A 15,404-nucleotide genomic window follows, 5' to 3' on the forward strand; every position below is an offset into this window, starting at 1 on the left:
AACTGTGTTATCTCTTGGTCAAGCTTCCTCTATTCCCTGGTTGGCCTATGTGAAACAGTCTTTTAGCAAGTTGGATTTGGTGCTATTGTATGATTCACCATCTCAGTGCAAGACCTTCCCTAAATCTAGATTAAAGGAACTCTTTATTGCCAAATTTAGTCAAGATAGATGGTTAAAAAATCAAACCAGATAAGCATATTTGGTAAATCAGCTGTCCTTATGTCCTTGTGATGGCCTTTTCAATCAATCTATCCCTCATATTCTATTCTTTCGCCCATTTTATAAGGTTGACAGGAAAAAATGTATCATTCCATTGTTGAGGGAGTTTAGCTTACGGTCGCACAAACAGGCTCTTGCAGTAATACAATTGGAATCGCCGTACATATGTTTCTTGACCGCGTCCTTTTTACAAACTGCCTTAAAGACTAGAAAGGCGTATACCTCTAGGGGTCTGCTCTAATTATTTGTAACCCTTTGTTCATAGCAGTTTGTGCAAGCTAAGTGAGCCAAAGAGTATTGTTTTTCAATTTTATTGGCGTGTTTTGTTTAATATTTATAGCTACCAGGTTATTATAACTTTTAACTTTGACTTGGCTGTTTTTATCTTTAATCATTGCCTTTTAATAATATTTGTATTAGTGCTATAAATGGATATTTTAAGCATTGAGCTATTGTATATACATCGGTTAGATGTGATGCATTTTTATTAGATGTATACTACTTATAATTTTATGTACTTTTATGCATTTCATTAAATGTGAAATAGAGTTGATGATAAGCTAAGCATACATTGAGAGGGGTATTGAAGACACTTCCTCTTCACTGGGGTTGGGATTTCTTTTTTTCTTTTCTTGCCGGGGCACATAGGGGTCTTCAGGGTGGGGTGTGGGGTTGGCAATTGGCGCATTTACTAAAAAATAGTAGAGTTATGACAACTTTTTAAGTGTGAGAGTTGAGGGGTTCAGTCAACTGTTAATGTTGAGGAGCTCAGCAGCACTATTTTTGGTTTGGGCATATATATAAAAAATGGGCAGATTTGCAATTAGATTGTTAGTGTTAAGACTGAGGGGTCCAGCAATGGCTTTTGTAGATATGAATTATCACTGAAATTGGTCATAAGGTTAGAATTATCATGCTCACTTTAAATGGGATGGCTAATAGACATAAACATGGTGCTTGGATCAGATAGCTGGGCTCTTGCTCCCCAGAAGATTTCTTTTTACAAGAGACCCATCTTAAAGTCTTCCCAATAGTCTATATTCCAAAGCAGTAGTCCAATGCCTTGTTTGCCTCAGCTGGTTTGGCTGAATGAGGAGTTGCGATTTTTTGGGGAGTGTGGGTGGATTGGGTCCTTAGAGATACATTTAGTGACCCACAGGTTAAATGGGTTTAGGTGAAGGTCACGGCTAATGAGCTTCCATTAAAATTGGTCAATTATAATGCCCCAGTGGTGGATTAGGTAGAACCTTTGTTACAGGTTTATAAAATTGCAATGGAAGTGGTGGGGCTGATACTTTTGGGGGGCGACTTCCATTTTATTCAGGAGCTTGGCTGGGATACCTCTAATAAAGCTAAAAAACAATGAAAGCCTCTGACTAAAAAGATTATCAACATGTTCAAAAGTGATTTTCATCCAATAGAGCCATGGAGGGCTGACCACCCTGGTATTTCTGATTACACCTGCTTCTCGGATTGGTATCATACTGACTCCTGTATTGATTTTATTTTACTCTCTCATTCAATTGAAAGGGTGGGTTCTTATATTTGGGCAAACTCTTTTTCTGATCAGTCGTTACTTTTGGGTATAATAAACCATGATACAACTAACGGTGACAGGACCAGGTGCTAGCTGGCCCGGTTGCTACTGTTATTATCAAATTAGGAATATCTCTTAGAGATGAGGCATTGTATTCATTAATTTTCCTTTTGAATATGCATTCAACTTTGTTGTGTTCTGTGTAGGAAGTTTTTAAGGACAGTGCAAGGGAGCGGATTATTGTCTACAAGGCCAATTAACATAAGGAATGTAGACAAAAAATTGCTCTGCTGCAATCAGCAGTGGATCAAGTATCACAGACAAATAGACATTTCTTCGGCCCATGAAAAGGCTAAGCAAAACCTGATGGATTTTTTTTTCTTTTAGAAGAAAGTAGTAGTTCCAAGGCAATTCACCAGCAATTATATGAAGAAAGCCCACAGATTGAGAGGTATTTGGCTTGGCTGACCCCGATCAGATAGGAGGCCGCGTTTTGCAGAATTTCACTACGGGAGATTTAGTCTCGGAGAAGGATCAGGTTTCAGGAGTCTATAAGGACATTTATGAAACAAGCCATTTAACTTCACAGTCAACTATAGCTCAATATTTGCAATTTATTAGATCACCAAGTTTGCCAGATGCTCAGGCTGAGAAATGTAAGGCCACTATTCTGGTAGCTGAGGTTAATGATGCTTTGGCTACACCGCCAAATGGGAATGCCTATGGTAATGATGGCTTCCCAGCCGAATTTTATAAAAACTTTTTCTATTGAACTAATACCCTTTCTGATTGATTTATTCAATTTTGTTGAAGAAGGAGTTGAAGTCTCATCTTATTTTAAGGAATCAACCATTGTTAGTTTTTTTAAAAAGAGCAAGAATCCTAAAGATGTCAATTGATACAGGCCTATTAGTTTGCTTAATGCTGACTATAAGCTCTTCCTGAAATCATGGACTACCTTCTGTTTTTTACTTCAGAGAAAATGTATGACATGGCAAGAGACTTCTGCTCATTGTGGTGTGCAGAGGAAACTGGTTTTTTGGGGCTTTCATCAGATCACATCCTTTATTAGGGCTCTTTTATTCATCCCAGTCTTGATATTCATCCTGTATTACGTGCACTTTTTAGGTCTAAGATCGTTGGTGTAGGGAATTGGTACAGACTAATACGTAATCAAGGGGCAAAACAGAATGTGATTCAAAAATGTTCTAGATTCAATTTGGCATCAACACATTGTCTTTTGGAGGAGGGTTGGCAGACTATATCAGCTTTGAGAGTGGAAAACTTTAAAAGGATGTCATTCCTGTATCATTGGGTGGCTTACTTACACCAGCAGTCTTTAATAAAATGTTACCATCGCTTGATAATAGCTGTTTTTGCTGTAAATATCAGGGTGAAAGGGGCTGGCTTCATACCCATTATACATGTAACATGTTAGTACCTTTTAGGCAGAAACAGTTTTCTGTTTTAAGCTCAGTCATGGGGGTAAGAATCAATTTCGATCCTGCTTTGGTGCTTTTTGGCCTTTGTAAGCACAGTCAATCAGCAACGATAGCAAAATAAGGACAGAGGTTCTTGTCAATTGTCTTTACTCTGCTCTTTGATTCTAGAACAGCAGCAAACCTGCAGGATTACATCATACCAAGAATGGCTGAATAAGAGGATTACAACACAGACATTTGAGGAAGCCTACGCCAAGCAGGTTGGGGATTTAAAGAAATGTAATGCCTCTTGACAGTGTCTTGATTCAATTGAAAGATTGGGCTCCGTGGTTCAGGATAGTTCGGGTTCCCCTTATGGGAAATTTGCTTTAAGTCTCTTGCTTTAAGTCGAGGGATGGGGCCATGCTATCTTTCTAATATCATATTGTTGTTGATTAGGCGACCTGATGAAATATGACTATACTTGGCTTTCTTGTTGTATATTTTCCTTTTGGCACGTCTTGCACTTTAGTACAGGGGTGACCTGTAATGCACTCATTATTATGCTTGTGAGCATTATAGTTTGTTTGATACTCTGGAGCAGTTTACAAGCCCCTTGCACTGCCTGTACGTCACTTTTTGTGACGCAGTGGCAGCGCAATCAACTGCCCCATAATTACGAAGACAGGAAAAGCTACCCTGCGTGGCTTTTCCTGTCCTTGTAAATATGGCCTCTTTACACGCCGCACTTTGCATGAAAGAGGCATTCCATGTGTGTTGCTGTGGGTGTTCCGACACAACACCCATGGAACGAGACACATATTCAGATTTACAAGTAATCGTAAATCTGGAAATGCGTGTGAATGCTACGCCTCCCCAGGGGAGGCGTGGGGAGGCGCAACTAGGAGAATTGTATTCATTCCTCCCCGTTTTTAGGTCTCGCCCTATCCAGCGCATGCGCTGGCCTGGCCGAGACATTTTGTATGCGGGTTTTCCAAGTGCTGCCTGTGGCCTAAAGCCTGCATGCACGTGAGCGTGCACGCGCGCAGCTGCCATGTGTAGCTCTACCATGCCTGATCATTTTCACTTTCGCTGGCCACGCGGCCGTGTCATTTTCACGGCCACGTGGCCAATGCTTGTCTTTCACTGTCTCTCGCTTTTCATCTCGCGCTACCACCACTCCCTCACATCTCACGCTTGATGTGTGCATGCGGGCGCACACGCTGTACCACTCTATCACCTCTATGGGTTCCCTCTGATTACGTCCTTCCCTTCGCCTATCCTTATGGGTCTTGCTCGGTGTATCTGATCACTGCCCGGATGACGGATGCCAGCACCACCGGGACAGGTGGATGCTGGCGGGAAGAGTTAGCTATCATCTGACCCCCGAGCTCCGTGCCTCGTCTGTCTGTCTAACACAATGGCAGAGCAGGCCGGGAGTGATGGCTCCTGCCTCCTTATCAATGGCAGCCTGTCGATGAATGTACTTCATTTCAGAAATTGAAGGCTCTATCTATGGGCAAAAAATTGCCGAGCCAATATCGATCCCACAACTCACTTAACGAGAGACAGCAGAGGCCAGAGGGGATGGCAAACACGTCTTCATCGATGTAGGGCACACACGGGCCTTTTACGTGAGCAAACGGGATGAAACCTCGATTTCAGTTGCACTGCAAAGTAAGCTGGGGACCACTATGGTATGGGCAACCTGCTGGGTGGGTGTTAACAGCAACTATGGTTTCGCCTTCAGGCAGAATGGGTGAAGTTGCGTGACTTAAAGTCACTCCACCCAAAGGTGGTACCTTCCATTTTGCGCCCCCATTACAAGTGGTACATACTTCCTTGCTGCATGTAGAGGCAAAAGAAGCAATATAGCGCCCCCTGCTGCTGGCACCTGACAATGTGGCCTACTATTGCCATTCTCTAGAACAGGCCCTGCACGACAGCTGACGTTAAACGACTGAAGTTGGCGGGTTGTGGGGACGAATCGCGAAGGCACTGCTGTGCAAAGATACGTTTTTTTCTAACTAACAACCGTCGTGAAGTTCTATGGACATCTTTGCACAACTCATGAAGTTGAAAAGCTTTATGCTTGCCCATGTGTACATGACGAATTATGCTTTTTTGCAACATTCTAGGATGCTAAGATAAACTTGCTGAGACAAACTCTACATTTATTTGGCACTGTGCATAGAAAAGGTTCTGCAAAAAGTAAACTTGCAGAGAAAACGCCTGGGTGCAATGTATCTTTACTCAGTTTGATGAGAGCTAAGATTATCTTGCACTGTACAGAAAACATTATCGTGCAATGCATACAAAAAAAAATGCATGGCCGGAAGAAGCAAACGTTAACCAGGACATTTCACAAACTTCGTGAAATGGAACCATTGCAAACGTCAAGCATAAAACATAATATTCATATCACTATCAAATTGCACAAATCTGGTTGACTACACGTCTATGATAGATTATAACTTTTTGGGCATGTTTATGCATTCCATAGGATATGCAGGCCCTAAAGAACAGGAGCATGTATGGTACTCGCAGACAATATTGACTTATACCTAGGTTTCTAATAATATGTGTATGTAGTGTAGTCAACACACACATCAAGCATTTGGGACCTTATAAGTATTTAGTTAAGCAGCACAATATCCTTGGTGCAACAACACCAACTGTTGCATGGCTAAACACTTATAAGGTCCCAAAGGTGAGACCTATTGGCCTATTACGCGCACAAGCACGCGCACCTCGCTCCGCCTCTTGACGCGATCACTTTCACTTTAACAAGTCTCTCCCCAACATTTCCTGCTGCAGGGCCACGACAACCTACCCCCCGCCACCCGCTCTTCCTCATTAAGCATAAGCACTTTCGCTTTCCTGCGTCCAGCCTGCTGTTGTGTGCAGCAGCACCTGACTATCCAGAGAGTTCCTTGAAGTCAAACTGGATCCGAGAAGTAGCCTGACACGGGACTAAAGGTCTGCCCGTTTACATCCATTAACAGTGGACTTCTGGAATGAAGAGAAGCAATTCATAAATACTGGCATGTAGATGTGCCAACAGGCGCTGTCACTTTCAGGGCCGCGCCAACCTGCCCCCCCCTTCTTCCTCACGCGCACACAACTCAAAGTATTTGTGCTCTTTCTCACTGCCACTTACTTGCCGGGCCACACTCTGCAGTCAGCACGCCTGAGCCCTCCTCCCGTCTCTGCCTCCGCCGCGTCCTCTCTGTCTCCCCCCTTCTGATGTCCTTTGAAGTTAGCTCCTTTAGCTCCTTTTTGAAGTGGGAATTGATGGCTGCAATTTAAACCAAGTGTCTATTCCTTGCTTTGTACGCTGTATGCGTGTGGTTAGATAACATAAGTGTTGTGTTTTCCCTTTTTCGAACCGCTACCAGCTAAATCTAGTTCTCTGTGCTTACTGTTTTAAGTAATTGGACAACTATTGATCGAAATAACGAAGAATAGCCACAAAAAAATGAAAATGGTGATCTATTAATTACAGAAAACAAGTAAAATGTCTCAAAACAAAATAATCATTTTGAAGAATTACGAGAAAACTAAGTCACCAAGATGTCACGCCTTAAAAAATGTTAATGTTATATACTGTAAGGATGTGGTACAATGATTCTCTTGTATTTTCAGGCCACCAGTTTGCCATTTATAATGCTCTTAAACTACAGAAGCTTTAACTGGTTATATAGGGCACAAGTTAACATTTCTGTACTATTTGATCAGTGAAGTACATTATTGAATATTAGAGCAAACATTGGAGTGTGAGATGTATTGTAGCTCTAGTTAGCGTGGCATACTGCTCTTAATAGATAGTCTTTTACACCGTTTACCCCCAGAAGTTGATTCATACTGCTGTTGGTTTGGTAAATGGCATTTTTGTTGTTGTTTGATCTGAGTTTCTCTCATCTGGCAGAGCCATCTACTTTGACTTATTTGTGCTATGTTATTTTGGGAATGATTTACTAGAAAAGTGAAAATATGGTTTGCTTCAAAAAGTGCACTTACTTTTTAAGATTGGCCCACTGCAGTAGAGGTGTTACTAGTGTACCACATGGTTCCTACACAAAATACCCTTATGCATGTTGTTTTAAATTATTCGGGACAACGTTTTTCAGTGAAAGCTTAATGTAAACATAGACACGTACTTTCCCTTTTTAGAAGGGAAGCAAGGGGGTATGAAGACCCGCAGCAACAATATTTAGGAGTTTGTGTCTTAGCAGATAAGAAGTTAAGGGGCATATTTACAAGGAGGCGATAATAAATTATCGTCGCTTTAGTGGCCGTTTTTCTGACGAAAAGCGGCGATAAGTTTATCGCCTAATTAGCAAGGTCACGCTAACATGTGAAACCTTGCTTTAGCGTGGGAATTCCTAACGCCCAGCTTTGCATCTCTAATGAGATGCAAAGTGGGCGTTCCTGACCTGACGTGACAGGAGAAATGTCGCTAAGCGACATTTCTCCTATCGTCAAGCCTCATGCTATGAAGCATAGCGGCAGGAAAAGTAGCGATAACCCTTGTTACCAATGCAAGGTACCGTAATATTGAGGGCCTAGAAAATTCACTGTAATCAGTTTCAGAAACAAGCCTTGCCCACCCTCTCAGTTGGAAAATTTGCCACGTCTCAGTTCTCCCCCACATTTTAAGGAGAACTAAAACTGGCTTCTCAGTTCACCCAGATGCCTAGAGACTGCATTAATTTCTTTGTCTAGAACATATTCACCTTTAACCTTATTTTGTAATAAGATAACCTTAGGATATTGTCCAAATAAATATTCATAAAATGCCTTATGCTTTGCAGAAAAGCTCACTGCCTAAATAGTTTGGTGAAAATCAACGCACAGATGACAATCCATAGGTGAAGCACATAAATTGCTTGTGCTTCCATGGAAAGTGAGGGAAAGTTCAATGTTTCTGAAACATTGGCACCTAAAAATAACTCTCTTTGCCTTCAAAACAAAACTTTGAATCTCCCGCAAGCACAAGGGCAGTGATACTGACTCAGACTCTGTAAAAGAGAAGCAGTGATAGTGGAGACAGGAGAACTTGAAAAAGGCCGAATGTTGAAATTAAATCATCTGTGTTTTCAGCGCTATGGCCTAGGTTTTCTTTGACCCATAATTTCTTCAATCAGATAATACAAGATGTTGATATTCATATATTTGTGGGAAGTGCATCTTTTGCCAAAACTAAATTCATTCCAGGCTCAGAATGGAAATATTACGGGTTAAAATAATAAAGGCAATGCTTTATGATTATGAACAAGCATCTGTTTTACTCAGCAATTAGTCTGGCTACTTACTTTCAGGAAATAGTGAATACCTAGACCTTCAAAGTTTGGACTATGGTGGGAAAGGTTTAGTAGATGTGCACAAATTGAATTAGTTTCAATCAGTAGGCAGTTATGCTTTGTAACTGTGCAGTGTTTATAAAGGAGCATGCTTGTAGATTTACAGCAGTGGCACAAGTCAACATCAATTTAAGCCCAGCGGAGTAGCTTAGAGCGTTTTCAGGAATGTGAATCTCAAATTTCCCAACTTAAAAGCAGTGGGCTGCAGGGTAAAGGGGTAAGATGATCAAGGTTCGAGATGAACTGTTTCTATGAAGAAATACAATAAGTGTCTCGACAGGGGGTGAAGGGTTAAAAAGTTTAATTACTCCATCCATCATCTTGTTGTGTTTGCTACCTTTGCCCTAAGTGGCCAAGGGTATGTCCAGTTGTGGGTCCACTGCTCACTGTGCTACTGGATTCAAGCTAGCTTAGCTGATGAGGGGTGATACCCTGAAACCGGTCTCAAGATGCTTGTTTCCGGTACTGGGAGGACCTGGCCTGGCAGTTCAGGCTGTACTGTTCCCATGAGGAGCAGAATCGAGACTGATTTGCATATGGCTGGGTCCAAACTGTGGTGGTGTAGTCAGCAAAAGAACAATGGATTGAACCCAGATCTCTCGACTAAGGGAGGGTGAGTAGTTGAAAAGTTTCAGCACTCCATTCATCATCTTGTGTTTGCTGTTTCCATGAGGAACAGGGTCTGCGCTGATTTGCATTAAGTGGGCTTCTCTGTAGAGTGGCACAGTGGGCAAAAAATAATGGTTTGGAATGCTACCCAGAATGATTGAAGGAATACTTTTATAAGTGCAGAATACTTTTTTAGTAAGCAGGTCACTAAGTTTACTTCAGTTCCCAATCTAAAACATGAAAAGTTAAAACCTCTTTGTGAACTGAAAATGACAAGAAAAACCAACAAACACCCAGCAGACCTGAGTCAGGATTTCCAGACCTCACTATCAAACCAAGAATGCATTCCAGGTGTGTCACACCCCAAACACCCCCCTAAATCTAGGCCCGACTGTCCCACCTGGGTCTGGTATTTGTCCCTGAGAATTCATTACTATGATCATGTACAACAAAACGGTCTGAGTAGCTGCCAGGGGAGTACAAACTTTAAATGTATTTTCATTGCATGCAATCATCTTTGTCTCTGTCACAGGAAGCCTTGAGCAAAGCATTGTCAAATCGATTCTAGCCCTCATCGTTTACAGATCATTGTATCAGGTGATTGGTGGCCCCATGTAGTAAGCGTGATTTACAAATAGAGGAGGGTTCTAGAGCTGAGCCATCGGTCTGGCTTGGCTCCAAGAGTCCATGCAAGAGCTAAGGCATTTTTAAAATTAAAAAAATGTGTCTTTTTTTAACATTAGTAAGCATTCCACCTTAGTACATCACATTATTTCACTGCATAGGTAGGCATTTATTAAAAATGATAGTTTTTAGAAACATTCACAGCTCGCCCCCAACGACAATACCATTAGTGAACTAAAAGGCACGTCACTAGTCATGTAAACCCTAAAAGTAGCCTTGATTGTATTTATGGAAAAACAACATTAAAGACAAGAGATGCTTGTACAGCACACATCTCTAACTCAAGTATTTAAAAGTGCGCTCATAGATGATAAGACAAAGGAGGTCCTGTGAAATAAAATATTTGCCAAAGACCACACAGTTTGGATATGTAGGGAAGTCGGCATTGATTCCAGGTTGTCTGATTTTGAAATTTAGCCACTAGATGGTTATGTCTCTCTCTCTCTATCTCTGCCTCTCTATGTCTCTCCAGTTTACATATGAGATCTCTGTTTTGTCTTTCATCCTTTGCTCACAACAAAAGAAAACCGTCACAAAGATAGTAGACATGACTCTGGCCCCCCAGTCCCATCTGTTAAGCCAGCAATGCATTTATTTGAGGGGTGTCACACCTCAAATAGCTACCCCCCCTGAAGCTACACCCATTTTTGAGCCATGAAAAACAAGTTATACCTCCCCTCCTGGGTAGTGTCTACCATCACAACTGTGCAGATTAAACTCATGGTAAATACAAACAGCGCACTCCTAACATGTCTGTTGACGATGTTCTACTGTTTTAAGTCTGTCTGTAAATTATATGGCACTTTAACTTTATATCCCCCTAATATTATTCCATTAGATCTCTATTAAATTGTGGTTCATTAAAGAGCAGGGATCTTTAATGCTAGATTATTAGAGACCAGTGATGTATTCCTACATTATGACATTGATTCTGCTTGAGGGGTACCAGATAGTTCTTCCAAAATGCATAGCCTTCCAAAGGGGAAAACAACAGTCAGTTAATGTGAAGGAAGTTACATCTGTGAACTTTAAATGACAGATTCATCATGATAATAAGCTTTCTTGCAGATCCTGTATCATGGTGAAGCATATGGTGCCAATTATTTTCTACCCTGTGGATGAACTTGCACTGTGTACATATTCTTTCTAGACATCGTGGCAAATTATATCCATTTATCATTGACTGCATTTTTTGTAGCCACTGTGCTACCTGTGATACATTGAGCAAATAAAAAAAATTTAAGAAAATGGTTTGGGAATTTGCCAAGAATATTGGGGCATATGTACAAAACCTTATTGCTGTCGTAAATGGGTAAATTTGTGGCTGAAAAAACCCAATTTCTAATGTAGTTTTACCACATTACGATTCAGTAACTTGTTACCATCTTGCAATTTGGTTTAGCATTTGGTAATTGGTAGGGGCGTGTTTAGGGAACCCCTTCCAAATCCCGAATCGCAATGGTATGTGTGATTGTTTTGAGACCGAATTTTGGTCGCAAAACATAAACGAAGGAGGTCAGTATTGAAAAGATTTACAGTTTTGTACATCAGGAAATGTGATTTTCTACGTTTGGTACATCTGGAATACCTGCCCTAATCCCAGATGCTGTAAATATAGATGTATGGAAAACTGGAAGTGATCTGATTATAGACAATTTTCAAACCTAGCAAATATCTTGGCAGAAAAGATCCTCAACCTGAAGGAAAATAAAATACAAAAACATGAAAAAAGATACAGCATTAATGGCTAGATGTACAAAGATCTGGTTGCAAAAATCAGGTTGCAATTTATGATTCCTAGTTTTGCAACTAGTCAAAAATTTTAGCAACCAAACTATGCACTGATAGATTTGTTTATAAAATTCTGATTCAAAGCGGATCACAATCTGACATCCTTCATGAATATTAATGAGATCGGTCGCAAATTGCAAATCACTCCAATTTGAGGCCACTACAAGAATGGTCCCTTGCTAGGGTCAGCAGACCACCGTCTCTTCAATAGCTTCTCTATAAAAAGGAAAAAAGAAAAAAACAATTCCAAAGAAACGAGGCTGTGTTTAAATGAAATAAGGATTCTTTTGTTAAATGTTTGCTTAATAATTGATAGTGGACACCTGAACCACTGCTTATTCCTAAACAGTGGTGGCTAGCAACTATGGTGAGTGGAGGTGCGGGCAAATGAGTGAAAAAACATGAATATATAAATAAACATCTACTTACTGTGCTTGCTGCACACAGGTCTTTCTCGCTCTGGTCCTCTTCTTCTCATCACGTCACATCCAGGGCCCCAGCTAACTCCTGTTAGACCTGGTACCATTGGCGTGAGTCTCCCTTCCATTTCTTTACTGATTGCCTCCTGTGTCTTTGATATGTTTTGCTGGTTTAGATGCTTTGGGCACTGTGCCACTGCTATGCAGTGCCACAGTGCAAGTTCTCCCTATGTTAAATGGATGTATTGATTAGTGACTCCATGATTGGCTTATTTGATTTACTTGACAGACCTTAGTATAGTGCACCATGTGTGCCTAGGGCCCGTAAATCAAATGCTGCTGGTGGGCTTGCAGCACTGGTTGTGCCACCCACAGAAGCAGCCTGTAATGTGAGTCTCAGGCCCGCCATTGCATAGCCTGTGTGCAGTCTAGTGCTGCCATGTCGACTTGGTAAGTGCACCCTCTTGCCAGTCCCTAAACCTTCCCTTTGTTCATATCAGACAACCCTAAGGTAGGCCCAAGTGCAGGGTGCATTGTAAGTATAAGGTAGGACATGCCCTGTTGTGTGTGGAATGTCCTAATAGTGAATTACAGCCATTTTCGTTTTTCACTATTGCAAGTCTACCAGTCCCCATAGGCCAGAATGGGCAGTTTGATTATAACATCTTATAATCCTAACTGACCCAGGGAACATAGTAGAAATTCAAGTTTAGTATGCCTGAACTCAGAATGATAAAATACATATTTTAGTAAAGATTTTTTTAACATTCTGTGTTTGAAAATACCACTTTTAGAAAGTAGGAATTTTCTTACCTAACCATCCAGCCTGCCTCTGCTAGCGTGTGTATTGGGTGTCTGGTTTGGTGAGTGACAGGGGTTGGAGGATTCCAGGAGACAGGGTGAGTCAGCATAGGGCTGAATAGGCCTATCTGCATGTAGAGTGGTGGGAGGAGTAGCACCTGGGTCTGAATAGGTCTGTGCCTGCCTTTCACAATGCTGGCTCCACCCCATGTGGTGTGTCTGAGGACCCTGCCCTACCCTGCCAAAGGAAAGAAGGAGTCCTGTAAACAAAGTGCTCCAGGACTGCACATAACTGGTTTGGACTAGGTACAGCCCCCCTGCCTTCAGAGGACAAAGTATTTAGTAGTATAAATATGGGGACCCAGAACCCAAGACTTTAGATCACTTCTGGGAACAAGAGGAACCTTTGCCGCAGAGAAGAACCAAGGAAGCTGCTGTAGTTTGGACTGCCCCCCTGCCAGTGTGCTGTGTTGCTGGGTTGGCCTGCAGTGATCTCTTCATTACCAAGGAAAGGAGAAGGAACTTTTAAAGAACTTTCATCATCTTGCAGAATATTACTCCAAGGGCTTGATTTGAGCTTGTCTCCTGACGACCGAAGTCTCAGGGATACCAGACTTCACCCCTTCTGTTTGCCTGAATCTGGAACTTGCTGTTCTAGTGCTACAGAAGGAATCTGCAACACCGACGCCGGCGAGCGACGCCGTAATCTGCATCGAAGCTGTGAGCGCTGCTCCGACTTGCGACGTGGGCCCGACGCCTGCTGCTGTGCTGCATCGACTCCGAAGCCAACATCATCGCGTAGCCGATCGTCGATGTGGGTGGTCAAGAATCGTGACATCGTACGGAACCATGGTTTCGGCGTCTCATGACGTCACCTCCTCTCAAGTCAGGAACCAACGCTTTCCCTGCCTGCTCAAGCATCCAGGACACCGACGCATCATCTCAGCCGAAGCAAGGAACCGACGCCACAACGCGCCAACAACGCCACACATCCCCAACGCCGTGAGCTGTCTTTGTTTTCGCTTTTCCAAGGTACTGTTCTTCGTGGGTCTGTTTTGACTCCGGGCCCGATGATGCGCACCTTGCGGTCGGCTCCGTACTTTGGGATTTCTTTGACATCGACGTTGTGAAAACTCCCATTGGGGTAATCTGTTGCTAACAACTGCTTTTAAGTGAATAACCTATTTTTCAACTATTTCTACCATCTTGAAGAATTATTTTGATTACAGTATTGTGGATTTTTGTTGTTTATGGTCTTGTGATAAATCTATATAAAGAATACTTATTTTTGTAATACAACCGGTGTGGTGTCCATCTGTAGTGTTTTCACTGTATTACTGTATGTGTTCACAAATGCTTAACACACTTTCTCTGAGATAAGCCTGTCTGCTCGTGCCAAGCTACCAAGGGGGTGAGCAGGGGTTATCCAGTAGTGTAATCCCCTTTCCCTGACTTAGAAGCAAGGGTCCCTATTTGGTCAAAGGTACCTACCTCTGTCAACTAGAGACCCCTAGTTCTTACAACTCCCATAATCAATTTTAGCACTGCTCTCCTTCTGTTAACCAACATAATAGAAGCTCCAGGATTGAAGGGAGCAGCCTCTCTCGGCACTCCCGAGGACACTGAAGGCTTGACCATGCTTGACCATGCTCCCAACCCAGTTGTCTTAGACAGCTGGATTGAGACGGCCTAAGTGACGTGCACTATAAACTAGTGCACAGGCAGCCCACCACTGCTGCCACTCAGCAGGCCCTGCTGCGCCCCGTCCTGACACTCGGTTCAGGATGGGTGGCCAAAAAATAAAATGGTAATGAATAACTTTATTACCATTTTATTTTTCACCTCTGGGTCTTTTATGGGGGCATTTTAGTAGGGCGACACTCTTCTGCAATAATGGAAGAGCCCCACTGCCCCATACCAGCCTTTTTTCCAATGATTCACAAGTATGAATGCATTATCCCCCGAAGTCTGTCATTTTCCAGTATTATGCTCACAAAACATTGGTACATTACATAGTAATTCGTAATTTGGAAAAGATACCCACAACACGCACCTGCCAAATTGCCAATCGGTATCCTTTGGCAAAGGCATTTTAGGAGTCTGTAAAAGATTATTCATTTTATTTATGTTAGGCATGTCCCACCCATATCATTTGCCCCTGTCCATAAGTACTATGCAGGAATAGAGGAGTCATTGGGAAGACAAACCTGACATGGCCTCTCCACCTATGGAAAAAAAAACATGGACAGGCCTCCCTTCCACCCACACCAACAACCCTTTGTGCCTTCTTTTAAATTCTTCTTCCCTCGAATCCAGATGCTCTCTATGTTCTCCCATTGCTGCACTGACATACTCCTTTAGAGCACTGCCAAAGAAGCATGGACTTCCTTTATAATATACCAACAGAGGGTAACAACTTTTGTTAATCACTGTTGCCAAGTCATTACAGTGAATTACTACACCAGACTTAGAAGCTGGCATTAAGGTTTGTGGGGCTCAGTAAGAGCGATGTAGAACATTGTTTTCACTACAAATTATTTTAGGCAAAGTGAGGAATACT

The sequence above is a fragment of the Triturus cristatus genome, chromosome 2_2 (assembly GCF_964204655.1).
Source record: "Triturus cristatus chromosome 2_2, aTriCri1.1, whole genome shotgun sequence".
NCBI lineage: Eukaryota > Metazoa > Chordata > Amphibia > Caudata > Salamandridae > Triturus > Triturus cristatus.